Raw genomic sequence first — 23,968 nt, forward strand, 5'->3', positions numbered from 1 at the left:
ACAGTACTAAGACTCATAAAAGGGATCTCCTTATCTTTAGTTGTCCATATTCTTTCCACTACAAAAAACACACAATAATTTCAATTGAATCCAGTGGGTAATAAATAACTATTTGGAGTCCGCAGAAATAGTAGAGCTTTAAAATGATCAAAACTACACAAAAGTTTTGGCAATAAGTATGGAGAAGAAAAGATGGCCACAAAGAAAACTACAAATCTTATCTGAAATATCTAAGTAAGGAAAGCGTGGTAGCCAGTGTGAAAAATAGAATTCTCCAACGAGGTCCGATTCAGTCCAGGGCGTCTCTTCCCTGGGTGCTCAGTCTTGGCTGTAGGTGTAGTGATTGCTTCTTATACCTGCTCTTTCTGTAACTTTACAGTTCTCTTTACATCTTACCAGCCAATTCCCTACCACTTTAATCTGTTCTTGTGGAGAATCATTCTTTGTATTAAACTTTCCCTTCTCAAATTTTGTGTGACTCTCTGTCATGATTAGACTCTGACTAATACACAGCAAAACCTAAATCAAATATATAGCTCTGCTTAGGCCAAATGCTTTCAAATTTCTGAAGATACTTACTCTCCTGTTTAATAGGTACATGAATAATAAACCCTCATATAAGAATTAAAGATAATATTATATACTTTAAAGCTTAATGTAAGTGCTTAATAGATGTTTCTTGAAGCTGAATCAGGAATTAAACCTGAATCTGAATGAGGTAATATGTATCTAGAAGGGTACTGAACCCAGATTATCAGAAGTTAAGGAAACCAGATTCAAGAGATTTGTTAACTAAAGAATAGGAATGTTTGAGATATAGAATTGTCAGCTAGATTAAATAATTTTACATTTTTACTTGGTTGTATTATAGTTGAGAACAGCAAACAATGGAATGCAGAAAGATCCAATAACGAAAGAGACTCTGAAGATGCCAGCAGAGTGTAAGTGTGAGAAGGAATGTTCTCTGGGTAATATCTATGATTATAAAGGTCACATTAATTAATGTGATATATTTTATGCAAATACAATTTAAATAAATGGAAAATTGTGATAAGAAAGATATTAACGTAAATACTAAGCTATATATCAACATTGTGCCTTTTCAAAGCAAAATTCAGTTTATGATTCTGGGAAAATTAGAGGCATAATATATTAACAATTTGCTATTAATTGCCTAATGGAATTCCAAGAAATAGTAATGAAAGCTAATATTGTTATATATTCAAATTTTATCATAATTTTTGTAGTATTAATATTTAAAGAATAATAACTTTAATTGAATATTTGTTACACTAAGATAGGAAGGAGATTGTTAGCCATTCTCATAAATTTTCGTGTTAGCATTTTGTGAGTACTCATGTACTGCTTATAGACTGGATTTGGTTATGAATATATGTGTGAAAATCAGTGTTTGAAAACATCACTATAGCTTTTTGCTCTAAATTTGCACAGCAGCTTAGAGAGGAATAAGTGCATGAGATATCTGCAATTTTAGACCTTCTGCACTTCAAATTATTGCACAGCAAAAACTCCTATAGGAGCTGGAGAAACATAATTATTTCACAGTTGATGTAACTTAAAAACAGTTGAAGAAATTCAGCTCCCATTTCTCAGCAAACTGAAAAATGAACCTTTTTGTGGCACCAATTCTAATATTCATGTCTCCAGAACGGTATTTTTTACGTCATTGTTAAGAACTAACCTGAGTTACGTCTCTGGGAATTTATTAAGAAATAAAGCAAAAGGGTAAACAATGACAATTAATAACCAATACTACCTCTGAAAGTTGCATTAAAAACAGGATATTTTTATGATAATCAATACATTATTTTTCTGCTTATTTTTTATGGTAAAGTTATATTGCTTATATTTTACACTAGAGATAGTAATAACTTGCTCCTCACTTACAGTTCCTTCTTAGCAAAAACACTGCCTTCCTGAAGTACTCCATCACACTATCGCCTTCACCACTGTAGAGTGCTAACTCGGCCACTCTGAACTAATTAGCTTTCACTTCCCAAATGTGAATTTTGTCTGCAAAGATCCAAGCTCAAAAGTTGATGCACACTCACAGCCTAACATCCTATATTGGGCTGTCATAACAGGTATTTCCACATAGGGGAAGATGCCTGGAATTCAGTTGCTTGGGGTGGTAAGTAAAACAGTGTGTAGGAAGACCCAGAGGAGAGAAATGGAGGAAACATCAGCTGCACTCATCTAGCGGTAAAGTTTTCTGCAGACACATTTTTGGAATAGCACTTATACTTTCCTTCTTGAGGCATTATTTCTGAATGAGTTTTAGTTCTTCGGAACCAAATAATCACAAAATAATCTGAATATAAGACATGTTTGAAAAATGCTTTAGGGACCTCACCAATTTGATATTCTTTCTTAAAGAAATCTATTAGGAAAAATAGAAAGAGTTTAATACATATACGATTTGCATATTTGTAACATATGCATTCTAACAATGAATGCTACAGGGTTCAATACCCTTCATTTTCATTCACATCTGTGATGCATTTTCACATTTGCCCTCCCCTACAGATTTCGCTTAACACATAGACTAGGACAGGAAATAAGAACAAATCCTTACGTAGAAATGTTTTATGTAAATTGAAGACCCCAAAAGACAAAGAAAAATATCCTAAAACACCTTAATGCTTTCTTAAGCCTTTCTTCATAAGCTGATCTAATCATAATTTTCCCTGTCACAGTTCATGGTAACACCTAACACCACCCTTCCAGATTCAGAGGACCAAAGTAGACAAAACAAAACAAAACAGGAAAGCAGAACTATGCTTGCCTTGTCTCCTTACCCTCTTACTGCAACGTCACAGAATCCATCAATCAGATAAATCAATAAGACAATTTCCATATTCAGTTTGATTACTCCTCAATTACTTTGATTACTCACTTCCACAATTACCATTCTGTTTCAATCCCATTATTTCTCCCTAAAATAATTACAATAGCCCCCTATTTGGTCAATCTTCTTCCTCACCTTTGTCTTTTCTAAATATAATAGTAGATTGGTTCCACTGAAATGTGTCAGGTCATACTACTGCTCTGCACAAAACTGTCTAATGATTTAGCATCAAATTTTCATTTAAAACTAAGTATTTTTTAAACTGTTTGCAAGGTCTGACATGATCTAGCCTTGTCATTTATCATCTTGGATCTGGGACTTGAAAAATAATAAATTTCATGTGGCTTTAGATATAACTGTAAATTTCCTCATATCTAAAATATATATAATATTTCAATATTTTTAATTTAACTTAGGGTTCATTGGGTCATGTTATATTAATTTCTATCAAATTCCGTACTGTACTATATATTTAAAAGAATTCAAAATTAAAATAAATTTTAAATGCAAAATGCTATCTTTAACTTTGGTTGATGGAAAAATAAATCAACAATGTTGTTTTAAAACCAAGTATATATTTTATTAAAAGAAAATTGAGGGCTCAGCCCACTGGTGTAGTGGTTAAGTTCCTGTGCGTTGCTTTGGCGGCCCCAGGTTCACTGGTTCAGATCCCTGGTGTCGACCTACACCCTGCTTATCAAGCCATGCTGTAGCAGGCATCCCACTTATAAAGTAGAGGAAGATGGACACAGAGGTTAGCTCAGGGCCAGTCTTCCTCAAAAAAAAAAGGAGGGGGGAGGAAATTGAAGTATTCATACAAATAGGGAAATTAAATTTAAGTACAGTGAAAAGCGCAAAACCAAGAGGGTAAAATCTGAAGAGGATCTTATAGGAAAGCGCTAAAACTTATGAGTGTTATAATAAAATTAATTGGCAACCACTGTGGGCAATAAAGCAAAGTAAAGGACCATTCCTTCACTTTGATGGTTCCCGTAAAGGGAAACATTTCTTTACACGGCACTTAACCAACGTTGTGGGTTATTGAGTTAAATGTTTTGGCTGAAATTCAGGGAAAGATAATTTCCTAATCATTAATAACTCTGGATTTCTAGGAGCTAAGATGAGGGTGATGAAGTTTCATGCTTCAGGTAAGTAGCAATTTTACATTGACTACAAATTCATATTCGACTTCTCCTATGTCCCAGATTCTCTAATTCAAATGCAGTGAATATATGAAATTTGTTTTCATTACCCTCATAGTCATTCTTCTTTCCTTACCTCCTCTCTCACTCACACAATCATTTTTGTTGGGTTATTCATGCTAAACTAATCCTATGGAACTATTTCCACTTTTGATACAATGACATGTACTATGGTAATTTCTTCTTCTAACCACATTAACCACTACTTGAGATTGAAAGTACAGGGATTGTACTGGTATGATTCTTCTTCAGAGAGAAATACTTTATTATAATGTGCTACTTTGGAGAAACTAAATTTATCATGGGTAAGATTCATTTAAAAGTTCACAGACTATAAAATCAAACATCTGTGTTTGACACTTAAATCTGCCTCCTTCATTTTGCATGTTTTCAGGGAATATCTAGATTTACTAAACTTCCATTTACTAGTCTATAAAATAGACACTGGTCTGATCAGGTGGTTGTAGCTTCTGGTTCATGTATCTAAGTTGCCAGACACATGCTAGGAATTCAATAAGTGGTGTAAATCATTGGATATGTATCTTTTATTTTCTTTCTCCAATAATACTTTTACTTAAACATCAAAAACTCTTTTCCGTTATGTTCCAAATAATAAGGAAATATGTTCTTTTAGTAGTGAGGAAGAAAATAATTAATGTAAAATAGGAATAAATATGCTGTTGGCTTTTAAGATGTACTATTGCAGTGACTAGTGGAGGATTACTGACAGATACTAAGGGAACTCATCGGGTCTTTCCTTGGGCTGTGCCATCATATCCAAATATTTCCCCTAGTAGTAGCAGTTTCTGCTTATGTGGGTAACAGCAAACACACAGAGTTTGGTAGCAATTGTGTCTTGACAGTGATTTTTTGTGTGACCTTTGATGAATTATTTGAACTTTTTATATGTCAAGTCTTATCACACATGAATGAGAATTGTACTACCTATCTTAAGAATTGCTGTAAGAATTTAAAGAGGCAATGCATTGGGCCCATTTCCCAAAAATAAAGTAGTTTAATTTTGTTTGTTTACTTCTTTTTCATTTTGAAGCAATCATCTTCAATTAGCTACATCCCTCCCTCAGTAATTCTATTCTTTGTGATTTTTTTTTTCTCATTTGAAGTCTTGATATATGATGCCACTTGATCTATCTTACTTTTAAAAACCACAGCTGAGATTATGTCTACATTATCAGGATACAGAAATTGGACATAACTAATAGATATTCAACAGATTACTACACATGGTTGTTTTATTGTCTTAGAATTACTGGCTTCCTTGCATTCTCTTGAAGAAATATTAAACACTTTTCGATAAATGCATCTCTTCTGGTTTTTCCAGGAATGCGGTCTCTTGTGTTCCTATATTAGAAGCACTTAGATCATACTCTCAATGAATATCTTTACACTTTATGGCATTTGCTTTATAGCTCATATTTGAAATCATTGTTTTCTTTATTCTTTTCTTTTTACAAAATGACTTAGCAACTATGGACTTCTTCTACTCAAACACTCTTATAAAAGAACTTTTGGTGAATTTCAGTTTTTTATTTCTGTTGGTGTTATTTTGGTTTTCTTTTTTTAGTGAGAAAGCCTGGTCCTGAGCTAACGTCTATGCCAATCTTCTTCTATTTTGTATGTGGGATGCCATCACAGCATGGCTTGAGGAGCAGTGCGTAGGTTCCCACCCAGGATCCAAACCTGCAAACACCAGGCTGCGGAAGTGGAGCATGTGAACTCAACCAGCACGACACTGCACTGGCCCCTTATTTCTGTTGGTTTTAATTACTCTCGTTAAATTGATGACCAAAATCTCTCAGGGCAAGTTTTCTAAATGCCAAATAATCAAATTTTCAGTGAATTCATGTGTAAACATGCCCTCCAAATGTTGAATATTCAGATCATCTTATATAATACGGAAAATGACTAAGAAAATTTCATTTATCTCTTAGTAAAGTGTTAAAACATAACATTAATTAAAATTGTAACTAACATTTATTGCATGATGAATCTTTTTCAGACTATGGTTTATGTATATTTATACGTATAATCCTCATAACAACTCTATAATGTAGTCACTGGTGTCATCTTAATTTTACAGATGAAGAATCTGAGACCTGAAAAGATTAAATAATATGTTCAATATGATGAGTTTCTTAGGTGACAAATCAGGAATCTGATCCAAGATCATGTTTCCAGAGCCAATAGTCTAAATCATCAGACATTTTTGTTCCTAGTAAGGGTGAAGAAGTTTTAATATTTTAAAATTTGCTGAGTTATTTTGTGTTATGGTAACACAATATAAATATAAATGTTCAGAGTGAACATTAAAATATTTTAAATTCATATTCAGCTGTGTAGCCAGATAAAACTAATTAAAACATTTATTTTAGCCTTTCAGTCTTCTTATTAATAATGATGAGCACCACTTGCTGAGTATGTATAATATGAAAGCCACTGACTGAAGACCTTTACATACATTGTCTCATTTAATATACATACATGCCATATATGATATAGGTAACACTGTTTCTTCCTATATTGTAAAATACTGAGAAAGTATCAAGATTAAAAATATGACACCTGATTAATCTTATTAAGACCAAAATTTTACTGTCATATCTGGATTATTTTACCTTAAACTTTTGCATATACATATATATGTATGTGTCTATGTATTCATATTTCTTCTGTCTGTATGTACTTTAGCAACTCTCCATTTCCCTAACATATTTAAACATATAAAACACTGAAAACACTTCTTTACACCAAATAAATATATTTACAAGCACTGTCTTTTGCAAAGCTTCTCTAGTTAACAAGTGAATGCAAGAAGTATGGATGATGGATAACTATCTCCAAAGCTATTAATCATGAAAACACAGCATATAACAAAGTAAGTGTTCAATCATCATGCTTAAAACAGTAACCCAATTCTAAGAAACAGTATTTGAGTTCCATCAAGATTGGATTCAAATTCCTGATTTCACACCAACCTCTTTGTCGACAGATCATCCTCTCAATTGCCAATTTATCCAGAATCCTTCTCCAGGGCTTCTAGTTTTCCAGGATAGTTTGTGCCTACAGGGGGTCCACCCACCCACCATCTGCCACGTCAAGTTTTCTCTATTCATTACTTAAGAAAAACAACTTGTACAATTAAAAACAAAGTGTTCTGTTCAAATTAGGATATCTTGACACATGGTGTTTGCTTGGATTTACAAATATGAGATCCTATGGTACCCATATTCTAGAATTTGAGTAAAAATTAAAATTCAAAGTAAATTATCTTAAAACCACATAAATCAAATGTACAAAAATTTAAGAAAAATAGTGAGGAGAAAACATAAGTCCATATAAGGCATGATCAAGTGGAGATTTGAAATGTTCTTGAAAAATAAATATAATGTATAAGCTTTTTTTAAATCGAGGAACACACTTCTTGACCATTTTGACAAGTGCGATCTAGATTTTTACACAGCAATTCAAGTAAAGTTTTATTTTAGACACCACACATAGAGACATTTAAAAAATTCAAAACATTAGAAACACAAGTATAAAAATAACACACTGAGCTGCCACATGAGGCATTTTTATTTGAGAACATATATCAAAGTAGCAATGCCTCTGTAGATAGAAAATCATAAGTATTCTTGAGCTGTGCTCAATTAACTGGTTTGTACAGATTTTAAGGTATTTGACCCAGCAAAACACTTTGACATTGGAAGGCCACAGTTTCTTGGTTTCTCAGATTGAGAAGAAAACTCTTGGTATCATTTAAACATTAGAATCTAAGAATATTTGACTCCACACCAGAACCCAAGAACAGTTGGCTACCGAATACAAAGGCGTATAAGAAACCTCCTTGAATGTTCACTCTCAAAGCTGGAATGAGACTGATATTCCACATGTCAGATTCTTGCTTGGTAGCAATTTTGAGCAAGACTCCTGCTGGAGTGATGCCCAAGGAAATATAAACAAAACAGAATCCCCGCCCTCTAGTGTATCAAACGTAAATGCCTGCAACCCTAATCAGGCCATGAGGGTCATGCTGCTCAGTGGAGAAACAAAATATGATGAGATTAGGGAGTTCAAGATACTGATTCTAGAGATACGGATTCTACCTTAAATTTTCTCATTTTTAGATATTTAAATATTTTATTGCACTATTTATTGCCTATGCGTGATTTCAGAAATTAGTATGCTTTCATATTTAATCATTGTTGTTACTCCTGATTTATACCTAAAACACAGATCTATATAGTATATCCCAAATTAATATTTTAAATTATTTAATTGAACCAGGATTTGACTTTTAGAGTTACATTTTCAAATTTGTGTTAAAACATAGATTTCTACCTAAGCTCTACAATGCATGTAACATTAAATACTCAGTTATAAATGATAATAAACTTCGAGTTGCTGACAGGTTATAGAAGGTAGCAATGTATTTTTGTCTTTGGTTTTAGACGAAAAAGCAAGTTTAAAACACATTCTCAAAAATTCTCACAAATAATTTACACTAATAAATATTCATTTCAACATTTATAATTCTTAGGAAGGATAAGAAGAGAAGACGTGAATAAAGAACTTTCGTTCTAAGGTGTATTAAATGTTTTATTCTCCACCAGCCCTCATTTCTCCGAAAGAGTGATTAATTTTATCATACATTGTTTATACAGAAACATGAAACAAATGATTGAGAACTAAAAGATTGCATTATTAAGAGAACAGCATGCTGCAAAGAACTTGGGTCTGGAATTTGACCGAAGTGCATTCAACTTCCAGCTCGTTGTCCAGCCCTGAGAAGGTCAACAGATCGCTTATCCGTCATCCAACTATGGCATCTGATCTATAAATTGATAAGAATAATAGCTGACAGGTTTTTTGAGGGTATTTTATCTGACTCATTGACGCATATAAATAACACAAAATATGCTTGTTGTTTATTATAATTCTCCTTAATAGACCTGATAATTGTTATCATTGTAGTATTCTATTTATGTTCTTAAATTTGTAGTTACTCTCTGTAGTTTAAGGTCAAGCTGAAAAAGTCAAAATAGGTAGAAAAGAAGCTAATTCAGCATAATGAAATATATTGTTTGAGGTTATTTAATGTACTTCTCACTGAAATTACAGCTTCAGTAAAGTAATAATATAATGCAGATTTTTAAAAATTAAATGCATATCCTGACTTAGAAAGATAGAGATCTATCAATGTCTTCAATGTGTCAGCTTACGCTATTCATCTATATACACCTGAGGCTAAACCATTCCTATGTTTCTCCAAATATACTTTTATTGTTATTGCTTATCATTACAACTTAGAATTACCTTCCCAACGTTGTCAAAACACCAAAAATATTTTTTATTTTCTCTTTTAATTGAAGTAATCAAAATAAAGAATTTTATGACCACAAAAAAAGCTTTTTAGATAAGAAAAGATGTTTTATACTATTCATGTGCATTTGAAGTACCATCTGACTATTCTGGTAGTTTTGAATATCTATAACTAGATAAACAAAGACTAAGTTTGCATTGTGAATCTGTCAGTATATTTTGAATTGAAACAACATAAGAATGTAAGAACTGAGGAAAAATAATTGGTGCAGAAGTTGAAGAAGAATAAATGCTTTATCACTAGTACTTACGCTCACGTATTGCATGACAAAATGAAGAAGAACAAAGGCTGAATGTAGAATTAGTTTTTCTCTTTTTTTCTATCAAGAAAACAATTATGGAGGGAACACCTTATATGCATAAGTTGTACAACCAACTCAGACAGGCCAGGGAGTATATGTGCTATTTTTTATACGATCTCAGAAGGCATAAATACATATAAGTTAGTAACATCAGCTTATTCTCTTACATAAGGGTTCTCCCCATCTAAGCAATTAGATGGTATGATTAAGACAAAGTTGACAATGAGTATGAAGTGTACACAGACACACAGAAATATATATATTTTATACTGTACATAATATATAATTTAATTTTATATTATATATTTATTTTACAAACATTTGGGATTGTAAATGTCTATGCAATTGCTTACAAATTGTATTACATGATAAAACATTAATATATCAAAATGCATATTTCCAGTAAATGTAATACAGCACATCAATGAAATGAAAGATAGAAATCACATGATCGTCACAATAGACATAGAAAAAGCATTTGACAAAATACAACATCCTTTCATGAGAAAGGCCTTTAACAGATCAGGTATAGAAGGGACATACCTCAACATAATAAAGACCATATACAACAAACCTGCAGCTAACATTATACTCAGTGGAGAAAAAATGAAATTATTTCCTCTAAGAAACAATACAAGGATCTCCATTCTCACCACTCACATTCAATATAGTACAGGAAGTCCTACCTAGAGCAATTAGGCAAGACAAAGAAATAAAAGGCATCCAAATCAGAAAGGAAGAAGTAAAATTGTCACTGTTTGCTGATGATATGATCTTATATATAGAAAACCCTCAAAACTCAGCCCCAAAATGGTTGTAATTAATTAACAATTTTGGTAGAATGGCAACATACAAAATCAACATACACAAATCAATTGCATTCCTTTACATTTATGATTAAGCATCTGAAAACGAAATAAAGAAAACTATCCCATTCACAATAGCATCAAAAACAATAAAATATTTGGGAATAAATTTAACCAAGGAAATGAAACATTCGTACAATGAAACTACAAGACTCTGCTGAAAGAAATTGAAGAGACACAAACAAATGAAAAGACATCCCATGTCCATGGGTTGGAAGAATTAATACTGTTAAAATGGCCATACTATTCAAAGCCATCTACAGATTCAATGCAGTCCTCATCAAAATACCAAAGGCATTCTTCACGAAAATAGAGGAAACAATCATGAAATTTGCATGGTACCACGAAAGACCCTAAATGGCCGAAGAATCCTGAGAAAAAGGAACAAGGCCAGAGGATCACACTTTTGGATTTCAAACCATCCTACAAAGCCATGTTAATAAAACCAGTGTAGTACTGGCACAAAAACAGACATATAGACCAATGGAACAGAATAGATGACCCAAAACTAAATCCCAGTATATCCAGAAAACTAATATTCAACAGGAGAGCCAAGAATACCCAATGGGGAAAGGATAGTCTCCAATAAAAGGTGCTGGGGAAACTGAAGAAACACATGCTGAACAATGAAATTAGACCCCTATCTCACACCACTCACAAAGGTTAATTTGAAATAGATCAAAGACTTAAATATGAGGCCTGATATCATAAAACTCCTAGAAGAAAATGCAGGGAAGCAACTCAGTGATATTGGTCTTGGCAGTAAGTTTTTAAACACAACACCAAAAGGACAAACAACAAAAGCAAAAATCAACAAATGGGACTACATCAAATCAAAGGCATCCACAAAGCAAAAGAAACAATCAACAAAATGAAAAGACAACCTACAGAATGGAAGGAAATCTTTTCAAGCCATATATTTAATAAGGATTAATATCCAAAATATGCAAAGAACTCAGTCAACTTAATAACAAAAAACACTCAGAAAATTTGATTTTTAAAAATGGGCAAAAGATCAAAATAGACATTTTTCAAAAATAAAAGTGGCCAACAGACACATGAAAAGATGTTCAACATCACCAGTCATCAAGGAAATGCAAATCAAAACCACAGTGAGACATCACCTCACACCTATTAGAATGGCTATCATCAAGAAGACAAGAGACAACAGGTGCTGGCAAGGATGTGGTGAAAAGGGAACCCTTATACATAGGTCTTGGGAATGTGTATTGGTCCAACTACGATGACAAACATAATGGAAGGTCTTCAAAAAGTTAAAAATAGATCTACCATATAATCCAGCAATTCCACTTCTGGCTGTACACCCAAAGGAAATGAAAACAGCATTTTGATGAGATATATGCATGCTCACGTTTATCGCAGCACTGTTCACAATAGCTAAGATATGGAAACAACCCAAATGCCCATCATGGATGAATCGATAAAAAAGAAGTGGTACACATACACAATGGAATATTGTTCAGCCATAAGAAAGGAGGATATCCTTCCATTTGCCACAGCTTGTATAAACTTTAAGCACACCAAGCTAAGCAAGATGTCAGTCACAGAAAGACAAGTACTGTAGGATATCACTTATATGAGGAATCTAAAAAAGGTTAAACCTCTAAAAAATAGAGTAAAAGGGTGGCCTACCCAGGGAAGGGGGGATAAGACTGATGGTATTTAAGTGTACAAACTTGAAATGAGTAGTAAATCAGCCATAGAGATCTAATGCACAGTATAATGAATATAGACAATAATATTGTAAAAGAAAATGTAGATTTCATCAGCACTGAATTAATAGTATGCTGAATCTTTTAACTAATAAAGCAAATAATGTAGTTTAAATAAATATGATTTATAATAACCCAAACCAGGTGCTTTAAAGAAAAGGAGAAATGCAAAATATTTTAAGAAAATTATTAACTATTTTTGAATTAGTACTCTTTTATTATACACATCATGTTTATAAATATTTTTGGATTGCAAATTGCTGAAAAATGCAGTCTTGTGCGTGCAGTCTTTTGACCTTTGCATGGCCCTGTAATGGGCCTGGAACATTTCCTTGCAAAAGAGATGGTAAGCCCTCACAGCATTTGCTAGACATAGGGCCTTGCTTGAGAGTCTCTTTCCCTAATCCAGGCTTGATGTGTTTCTTTGTCTTGCGTAAGCTTGTGCTTCAGATAGCTCTCAGGCACAGTCCCAGCCTTCGGTATGTCAACCCCACCAGGGAAGGATGGGATCCTTTGCTTGCAGCAGGAGGGGGGCTGCTTGCAGACCATCACACTGTGTTGGCAGTGGGGCAAGACCTGCTGGCCACTGGGGACCCAGGCTCATTGTACAAGCTGATCTCACTCTGTCTCTTCCCAGTGTGAGTAAAGCACTGTTCCATCACCAGTTCCTGGTGACTTTTACCTTTCTTGGTGACCCCAAACCATGAAGTGAGTTGACATCCTGGGATTGCTGCTCCTGCTGGAGTGGGACTCCTCCTCTAAAAGTGACAAAAGGTGTCACTTGCTGAACACAAATACTACAAATATGTGTAGTATTAAACAGGAATACTTTGAAAAAGGCAAGATGTTTCTCCTTTTAAAAGTTTAAGAACATTATAACATCTACTTTAGAATATCTTCTGGATTTACTATTATTTGAACCAAGGTTAAAAACACGATATATGAAAGTAGTTCATTTTAACAAAAATAATTTTTGGTTTATATTTATATTTTCCAATTAATCTATGTAAAATTTAATCTGTATTTCACACATTATAAAAAGAGAATATTCTGAGCTAGTTTATTACTTAGATCTATATTAGATATAGAAAATAATTTGTCTAAATTTCCCTCTAGGAATATTACTTAAAAATAGTAAAAATTAATAAAAATTCTCAATTTACTATTTTTCTTTAACATGAATACATTCGTTTAATGCCTATTAAGAACCTTGGAAAGTAAAGATGGCAAATTCAAGTTGAATTCCTTAAAGGAAAAAAAGGAAAGATAGTTAAATATAAATTAGGAGGTATATGAAGCAAATTTCCATAATTTTACAGTTCTGCAACTATTGTTTAAAAATAAGGTAGAGATTTTTATGGAATAGCCATGATCTTTTTCCTGGCTCTGGGTTGTGGAAATTTGATAAGAAATAATACTAATGAGAAAAATACAGATAATGAAACCTTGCTCAACTGGTTCAATTATAACATCTATATTTTCAATGATTTATCACTTGTATGTGGACTCTAAAAAAGCTGAACTCATAGAAACAGAGAGTAGAATGGTGGTTACCAGGTGCTGGGGGCGGGGGATAGGGAGAGGCTGCTAAAATGGCACAAACTTCCAGTTAGATGATGAACGAGTTCTGGGGAGATAACGTACAGCATTGTGATTGTAGTCAACAATGCTGTATTATATACTTTAAAGTTGCAAGAGACTAGATCTTAAATTTTATCACCACAAAAATATAATCATGTGACGTGAAACAGGGTATGAGCTAACCCCACGGTGATAATCACATTACAATGTATAAATGCCTTCAATCAACACGTTGTACACCTTAAATTTACAAAATGTCATACGTCAATTATATCTCACTAAAAAAAGAAAGAAAAGAATGTATTTCAAGTTGCCTTGATGTTACATATAACCTATTGTTTCAGAAATAAAGTATATTTTAACAATAAAAGCCCCAAAAGCTCTGAACTTTCATACTGCAGTTCTCCATATGCTCTATGGTTATTTTATCTTTATTGATCCTTGAAAAATTTTCACTGCAAAGTTGTGTATTATGAATAGTTACTAATTATAATAATTAATTGCAGCAATTAATAGTAAATGTCTTCCACTCAAAATAAATCACATTTCATAGTATATTAAGAATAAAAACTGGAGTGACATCAGCAACATGGCAGAGTTAAACGTTCCCTTTGTCTCTCCCCATTTTTAACTATCACTAAATGGACATTCACTGACCAATGGTGGAATCCTATGAAGCACAAGAGGATGCCTGAGAGACACACCCAGCTCTACACCTGAGGTTGGATGGACTGGCCACCCAGTAAGTGGCAGAGATAGGTGAGCACTCCCTGCTCTCCCCTGGTAGCCCTGTGCTTGCAGACAAATACTTTCCACCTGGTACAAGTGAGCAGAAAGTGGAAACATGCACAGGGGTGACAGTAGGAGGAGTCAGTGGCAGGCTTTAGCCCACTCATGATCACTTTCCTAGTGGGGAGGGGGAGCCTGCCATGCACCTGTGGCACCAAGGAGTTTCCCTAGCTCAGTCCCAGCAAAGAAGCCCCACACACCAAGCACATTGGCCCATGAGCAGAGGCCCAGATCTGCAGGCTGGGGCAAGCACACTCTAGGCCTGTGCAGGCACCCATAGTACTGCTGAACCCCAAAAGAGGAAACATGTCCTGGGGTGGCTGTGGGAAAAGGCAGTGGCAGCCATTATCCCACTCACGATCACTTTCCCAGCAGGGAGAGGGAGCCCACTAAGCACCTATGGCACTAAGGAGTGGCCCAAGCTTGGTCCCAGTGAAGAAGCCCAGTCCATCAAGCACAGCTCCCCAGACCACAAGCAGAGGGTCAGCAGGTCAAAATGCTGGGGAAAGCACACTCCGGACCTGCACAGGCACCCATAGTCCTGCTAAGCACCAAAGGAGGGAGCATGTCCTGGGGTGGCTGTGGGAAGAGGCAGTAGCAACCGTTGGCCTGCACGTGATCACTTTCCCCATGAGGAGAGGGAGACCACCGTGCCACTGAAGTGCCAAAAAGTGGCCATAGATCAGTCCAGTAGGAGGCCCACCTGCCAAGCACAGTCCACACAACAGCCTGAACCCACTCCAGGCCAGGGCAAGTGCCGACACTACCCCCACAGCTTCCAGCAGAAGGGGTGGTGGCCAGAAATTCTTCTTCTGCTTCCCCCTAGCAGTAACAGGTGGAATCTGCAACCTAATAATACCACAATTGCCCTGACAAAAAATTAGTTGGTCAAACACCATGAGAAAATTCAGCAATAATTTAGACCAGAAGGAAAATTACAATTCTTCAGAAATCAACCCTGAAGGCACAGAGATTTACAATCTAAATGACAGAGAATTAAAAATCTATCTCATAAGAAACTCAATGATTTACAAGAGAACTCCAAAAGGCAATATAATGAGATCAGAAATAAAATGAATATCTTCAGTAAAGAGCTTGAAACTATAAAAAAGAATCAAGCAGAAATCCTGGATATGAAAAACATAATCAGTGAAATAAAAAATAATCCAGAACCCTTAAGAAATAGAGCAGATGTTATAGAGGAAAGAATTAGTGATTTAGAGGATAAAAATATAGACATTCTACAGGTGGAGGAGGAGACAGAACCAAGATATTTTAAAAATGAACAAATTCTTCAAGAAATATCCCACTCAACTAGGAAAAGCAACAAAAGGATTATAGGTATTCCAGAGGGAAGAGAGTGAAAAAGGAACAGAGAGCTTGTTTGAACAAATAATACCTGAGAACTTTCCCAATTTAAAGGAGTTTCCAGATTTAAAAGTATATGAAGCTAATAGAGTATGTAATCACACCAATGCTGAAAGACTTTATCCAAGGCATAAATAGTAAAAATGGCAAAAGCCAATGACAAGGAAGAAATATTAAGAGCAGCAAGGCAGAAGAAAATAACTTGATATAAAAATAACCAATGAAACTTTCATTCAGATATGATAGAGAAATAAAACCTCTTGCAGATAAACAAAAGCTGAGGAAGTTCATTGCCACTAGACTTCCCCTACAAGAAATAATTAAAGATGCCCTCACACTGAAACAAAAAGCCAAAGTCTACAAAGCTCTGAGCAAGGAGATAAATAGACAGAAAACTGCAGCTCTCTGTCAGAACAGAGAGGCAAAGACTGAATTATAAATTAAATGAGAAAGGGAAAGAAAACATCAAGAGTAATGGTAAACGCTTCAACATAGTCACAAACTCACATCATAAAAAACAGAGAAATTTGTAACAATAACTCAGAAGTGGAGAGGAAAGGGAAGGAACCTGCTTAGGTTAATGGAGATAACAGGCTATGAGAAAAGGGACTATCTCATCAATGCTATCTTTTATACAATCCTCACAGTAACCACTAAACAAAAATCAGAGAAGAAGCCACAGTTCATAAAAAGAGAGAAAATGGAGAAAAACGTCTTCAGAAAACTACTGAAATGAAATGGTAGTCAGGAATACAAAGAAAGAGAAACAACAAATAAAGAGAACAACCAGAAAACAAGAGATACAATGGTAGTATTCAGTGCTCATATATCAATAATGACTCTAAATGAAAATGGATTGATTCTCCAATCAAAAGATGTAGAGTAGCTGGAGGGATTAAAAAATAAGACCAAACAATGTGCTGCCTCCAATAAACATATCTCAGCTCTGAAGACAAACATAGGCTTAGAGTGGAGGGATGGAAGATAATACTCTAAGCTAATGGCAAACAAAAGGAAGTAGGAGTTACCATATTTACATCAGACAACGCATTCTTCAAGTTGAAAAAGGCAATCAGAGACAGAGTGGGGCAATATGTAATGATGAAAGGGACATTCCACCAAGAGCTCATAACACTTATTAATATATATGCACCTAATACAGGGACCCCAAAGTATATAAAGCAATTATTAACAGACCCAAAGGGAGAAATTAACAGCAACACAATAGTAGTAGGGGCCCTCAACACCCCACTTACATCAATGGACAGATCATTCAAACAAAATGTCAACAAGGAAATAGTAGATTAAAATGAAACACTTGATCAAATGGACTTAATAGATATATGGGGAGCATTCCATCCAAAAACAGCAGAATATAAATTCTTCTCAAGTGTACATGGATCATTCTTAAAGAGAGACCATATGTTGGGAAACAAGGCAAGCCTCAATAAACTTAAGAAGATTGAAATCACCCCCTATCATCTTTTCTGACCACAATGCTATGAAGCTAGAAATCAATCATGAGAAAAAAACTAGGAACGTCAGAAATATGTGGAGACTAAATAGCATGCTATAGAACAACCATTGGATCAATGAGGAAATCAAAGGCAAAATTAGAAAATACCTGGAGACAAACGAAAATGAAAATACAACATACCAACTCCTATGGGATGCATCAAAAGAGGTCATAAGAGGGGAATTCATAGCAATACAGGCCCATGTCAACCAGCAAAAAAAATTTCAAATAAATAACCTTAAAATGCACCAAAGAGAACTAGAAAAAGAAGAACAAACAAGCCCAAAGTCAGCAGAAGGAGGGAAATAATAAACATCAGAGCAGAAATAAATGGAATTGAGACTAAAAATGAAAAACAGTAAAAAGGATCAATGAAACTAAGAGCTGGTTCTTTGAGAAGATAAACAAAATTGACAAATGCTTAGCCAGACTCACCAAGAAAAAAAGAGGGAAGGCTCAAATAAATAAAATTAGAAATGAAAGAGAAGAAATTACAACAGATATTGCAGAAATAAAAAGGGTCATTAGAGAATACTATGAAAAACTATATGCCCACAAATTGGATAACCTAGAAGAAATGGATAAATTCTTAGACTCATACAACCTCCCAAAACTGAATCAAGAAGAATTAGAGAATTTGAATAGACCAAACACAAGTAATCAAAAACCTCCCAAAAAATGAAAGTCCAGTACCAGATGGCTTCTCTGGAGAATTCTAACAAACATTCAATGAAGGCTTAATAACTATCCTTCTCAAACTATGTAAGAGAATCAAAGAAGATGGAACGCTTCCTAACACTTTCTATGAGGCCAAAATTACCCTGATAACAAAACCAGGTAAGGACAGCACAAAGATTGACAAACCAAATACAGTAATACAATAAAAAGACCTTTTACCATCGTCAAGTGGTATTTATTCCAGGGATGCAGGGATGAGATTCCTGGATGGGTCTCAACATCTGCAAGTCAATCAATGTGATACACCACATTAACAAAATGAATAAAAAATCACATGATCATCTCAATAGATACAGAGAAAACATTTGGCAAGATACAGCATCCATTTATGATAAAAATTCTAAAGAAAATGGATATAGAATAAAAATACCTCAACATAATAAAGGCCATATATGACAAACCCACAGCTAATATCATTCTCAGTGGAGAAAAACTGAAAGCTATCCCTCTAAGAACAGGAACCAGACAAGGATGCCCACTGTCACCACTCTTATTTAACATAGTATTTGAAGTCCTTAGCCAGAGCAATCAGGCAAGAAAAAGAAAGAAAAGGGATCCAAATTGGAAAGGACAAAGTGAAACTCTCACTATTTGCAGACGGCATGATTTTATATATAGGAAACCATGAAGAATCTACTAAAATAGTTTCAGAAATAATAAATGAATACAGTCAAGTCGCAGTATACAAAATCAACATACAAAAATCAGTTGTGTTTCTATACGCTATCAATGAAGAAGAAGAAAGAGAAATTAAGAATACAATCCCATTTACAATTACGACAAAAAGAATAAAATACCTAGGAATAAACTTAAACAAAGAGGTGAAAGATCTGTACACCAAAAACTATAGAGCATTGTTGAAGGAAATTGAAGAAGACACAAAGAAATGGAAAGATATTCCGTGCTCTTGGATTCGAAGAATTAATATAGTTAAAATGTCCATACTTCCTAAAGCAATCTATAGATTGAAAGCAATCCTGATCAAAGTTCCAAAAACATTTTTCACAGAAATAGAACAAAGAATCGTAAAATTTATATGGAACAACAAAACACTATGAATTGCCAAAGGAATCCTGAGGGAAAAGAAGAAAGCTGGATGTATCACACTCCCTGATTTCACAATATACTACAAAGCTATAGTAACCAAAACAGCATGGTACCGGCACAAAAACAGACACACAGATCAATGGAAGAGAATCAAGGGCTCAGAAATAAACCCACAAATATATGGAGAGCTAATTTCTGACAAAGGAAATCATAGGCAGCATGCTTTTTGACATCGGTCTTAGCATCATATTTTCAAGTACCACATCAGACTGGGCAAGGGAAGCAAAAGAAAAAGTAAACAAATGGGACTACATCAAACTAAAATGCTTCTGCACAGCAAAGGAAACCATCAACAAAACAAAAGGACAACCTAACAATTGGGAGAAGATATTTGCAAACCACATGTTGGATAAGGGGTTAACATCCAATATATACAAAGAACTCATACATCTCAACAACAACAAAAATAACCACCCAATTAAAACATGGGCAAAAGATCTGAACAGAGATTTCCCTAAGGAAGATATACAGATGGCCAACAGGCACATGAAAACATGTTCAACATCATTAACTATCAGGGAAATGCAAATCAATACTACAATTAGATATCATCTGATTATAGTATAGTACAGTATACTAATTATAGTATAGTATAGCAGAATGGCTATAATTAACAAGACAGGAAATAACAAGTGTTGGAGAGGATATGGAGAGAAGGGAATCCTTGTACACTGCTCGTGGGAGTGCAAACTGGTGCAGTCATTGTGGAAAAATGGTATGGAATTTCCTCAGAAAATTAAGAATAGATCTACCATATGATCCAGCTATTCCTCTGCTGGGTATTTATCCAAAGAACTTGAAGACACTAACGCATAAAGATATATGCACCCTTACATTCATCACAGCATTATTCATAATGGCCAAGACTTGGAAGCAACCTAGGTGCCCATCAAGGGACGAATGGATAAAGAAGATGTGGTGTACATACACAATGGAACACTACTCAGCCATAAGAAATGATGAAATCTGGCCATTTGTGACAACATGGATGGACCTTGACGGTATTATACTGAGTGAAATAAGTCAGAGAGAGAAAGTCAAATACCACGTGATCTCACTCATAGTAGAAGATAAAAACAACGACAAACAAATACATAGAGACAGAGATTGGATTGGTGGTTACCAGAGGGGAAGGGGAGGGGGGAGGATGAAAAGGATGATTAGGCACATGGGTGTGGTGATGACTTGTAATTAGTCTTTGGGTAGTGAACGTGATATAACCTACACAGAATCCGAAATACGTGACGATATACATCTGAAAGTTATATAATGTTATAACCCAATGTTACTGCAGTAAAAACAAACATAAAAATTAAAATGTAGATGAACAATATTTGAAAATGTAAATGGTCGGATGGATTTGCTGTTGCTTACTTTTATCAATATGTAGGTTTCTTTTTTCCTTTTAGGTTAGTCACTTGCTAGGCCTTTCTGTGTGTTTTGCTTCACAGAACTGATAAACTTACAAAGTAGAGTAAAAAGGTGGAGTCTTATCTTCTGTACTTGAGTGGTCCAGGATCTCAGAGCAAATAAAAAGGTGAAGGTGCAGAGAACTATCCAGTAGGAGTCAAAGAAAAACTCTACACCCTCCTCTCTGGATGTAGATGAGTTTATATAATTTGGAAGGTACAAATTCTAATCAAGTGGACGCAGGGTTACTATCCTCCTTATATTCCTGTATTTATTTTTTAAAATGGTATTGAACTTTTATTGTGTGCCGTGGACACTGGTGAATAACAGTAGGCTTGATACTGCTCTCGTGATGCAAACACCAGCAGAAGAGACACAAATATGTAATAATAATGGAAATAAAGGTAAACTGCAGCATTATGTAGGAGAGACTAAATAAAACACAAATAGTAATGTGGTGCTTTTTAATCTGAAAAGTAATTATACAGAAATCAACAACATGAAAAGAACAGCATAAAATATAATTTTGAAAGTCAATTCTAATAATCATTATATATATATTTTACACACACACTATATACACCTATATATATCTTTTATATTATATATAATGTAATTTATCAGACAGGATGATGCCACAAGGAAATTAATATGGATAGAAAATAAAGGAGTCAAACTACTGAGTCTTGTCACATTACAAAATTAACGGCCAGAGAGGCAAGGAGGGCATATGAAGTAGATCATAGATCAGCAGTAGTTAGTAGCTGTTGGTGATTTAGCAGGAAAACCTGTCTTCTCTTGTAAGACAGATTTTTCCCCCTAGTTCACCATTTCATTGAGGGTTTAGATCTCCATGGTCTCAAGTTTATTTTGGGGCTTGGTTCACTAATCTAAATATCTCATCTTGTTTGGTCTGCAGGCTCCCTTGCCTCTGAAGTGGCTATAGAAACCAAAGCCTTTGGTCACAGTTGATCGGTGGATATTCCCACCGGAACCACTAGCTTACTGAAGCAATATTTGTTTACTTCTCTGGATTTTTTTTGCAGTTTCTCTTTTTTGGAGTGGAGGTGCAGAGAGGGGATTCTTTAATATTTTGTCTATATCACCCATTCATAAAAAAGTGATTTTTATCTGTTGTCTGAATTTTCAATTGTTTTGAGGAGTACGGATCTTTCATATACTTACTCTGCCACATTACTAGAAACATAAGCTCAATGTATATATTTTAAATTGATTTTTCTTTATCTTAATTAATATTGCAGCATCTTTCTGTTAAAAACAAAATCTTAAATACTGTAAGTCACATTAGCCTTCAAAAAATTCACTGCATAAATATGTATACACAAAAATACATGCACCCACATACATGGGCTTCTGAAATTAAACTGATGCTTATATTATCTTTCATATGAGACTAGGGGCTATTCAGTTCATACTTATCGAGAATGGATACGTCAGTCTTTTACATCTCTCAGTATGGTATTAATACTCTTCAATGCACTGGCATGAGCCATATATTTCTTCAGCTCATTAAACTGAAGCATGACAATCACATTGTTGATAATGCTGAAATTGAGAATAAAGAAAAAAGAGAATAATGTCTGCATTTAATGCATATTTATGTACCTATGACTTCATTTATCCAGGGAGATTCTTTGAATATTTATTCTGTGTTGGAGTCTGTGTTAGGATGTTGTGCTTGGGATACTCCAGTGATAAAAATAAGTAACCTCTTTGTCCTAATGGATCTTACAGTAAATATAGCTGAAGTTGATGAAAAATTGCAAAAAAAAGGATAAATAGCAGGATGAATCAAATCTCCTCTTGGCATTCTAATAAGTGACTGCATCATCCTGTGTAAGTGAATTAGTTGGTGGAAAATATTTGGGAGACGGTTGAAGAGGAGGCTATGAGTGATTTATGGAAATAGCCATATACAAAGAGGTAAATTTTATTTTTAAGAGCATTATGATTGGCAACTTTTAGAGGAATCAGAAAAAGATATGATCTCAAAGTTCTGTTTGCTTGTTTTTCTTAGCAAATCACAACTGGATGGTCTGCTGGTTAACAGCATACTGCATAAAAAATGTTTACTACGTTTTAAAGATTCCCAAATACCTTCTCCTAATTCTTGAAATTGCAGTTTTGTCTTTTTTGACAAATTTAACCCCATTTCCTGGATATGCCAGCAGCTCCTCCTTGGTGGCCTTTGAATCAGCTTTTTCAACTCAGTTTAAGCATTGTACTCAATAATTTTACCATCTGCTCTCTTAGAAATATAGTATTTTATTTTTAAGAGGTTATCCTTTGAAATAATTTCCTTTCTTTCCACAGAGCTCTTCAAAATTATTTAATGTTTTAGACCTCCCTTGATCTAATGGTTCTTTATTATGAATTTCCATTCAATATCTTCCCACATCACACTCAGTATATTCAAAGACTAAATGTGATCCTGTTGAATGTATGTATTGTATCTTGGTCAAGAGGCTGAAAGTATATGACATTATAAGGGGAAAATAAACATCGCAACATTAAGATGCACAAGTGACTTACACCTGACCCTGTACCATATCTGTTCTTTGCTGCGATCCCAAAGCAATTAAAGGAAAACAGAAACTTTGTACTTTGTACTTTCAGCTAATCATTTATTTTATTATATCCAGCATATAACAGGTCCCTATTCTTCACCCCTTAATGACCTATAGTTTGTAGAATAATACAGTAAACTTCTTTCTATTTAAATTTTTGGCCCATTGCCCATAAACTGATCAGTACCCTTGACTTGTTTTTCCTTAGATGTGCATGTTTCAGAAGGTTTTGTCATCCAGTATATGTAGGGTATTATGTCTTATTATACTTCTCTCTAGAGATTCTTTGCTAGATTAGAATATTTCTCTCTAATATGTGGTCAGAGAATGATTCTTCTTCTCTTAACTTATCCTTATGCACATAAAGTTGTTTTTTCTTGTAATTCCTGAGCAAGGGTATATTCATATCAGTGCTTTCAAGCTTATGTGCCCTAAATATCAGCTCCTTCATGTAATCAATACCTGGAAGTTTGATTTTACCCAGAATTATTATGTCTCA

At 34.5% G+C, this 23,968-nt stretch overlaps 1 protein-coding gene and 1 long non-coding RNA gene across 22 annotated transcripts in view; one reads left to right on the plus strand and one right to left on the minus strand.

The window, feature by feature from the left end:
• Nucleotides 1–23,968, minus strand: part of LOC138919095 (elongation factor G 1-like) — a 103,914-nt gene that overhangs the window by 70,916 nt on the left and 9,030 nt on the right. For 5 of the 21 annotated variants that reach the window (XM_070243153.1, XM_070243152.1, XM_070243150.1 and 2 more), the window contains one exon: nt 7,556–8,923. The exons of 4 other annotated variants lie outside the window; for them this stretch is intronic. The gene's annotated coding sequence lies outside the window, so the exon portion shown is untranslated. Of the gene's footprint in view, nt 1–7,555; nt 8,924–10,693; nt 13,131–18,481; nt 18,586–21,331; nt 22,448–23,968 lie in introns of those variants that run through there. 12 more of the 21 variants (XR_011429001.1, XR_011429000.1, XM_070243137.1 and 9 more) reach the window with 8 other exon arrangements.
• On the plus strand, nt 1,012–6,065 carry LOC138919096 (uncharacterized). The gene is made up of 2 exons (XR_011429002.1): nt 1,012–4,017; nt 5,657–6,065. It is a non-coding gene; the product is annotated as an uncharacterized lncRNA (long non-coding RNA).

Source organism: Equus caballus, chromosome 19 (assembly GCF_041296265.1).
Source record: "Equus caballus isolate H_3958 breed thoroughbred chromosome 19, TB-T2T, whole genome shotgun sequence".
Classification (NCBI taxonomy): domain Eukaryota; kingdom Metazoa; phylum Chordata; class Mammalia; order Perissodactyla; family Equidae; genus Equus; species Equus caballus.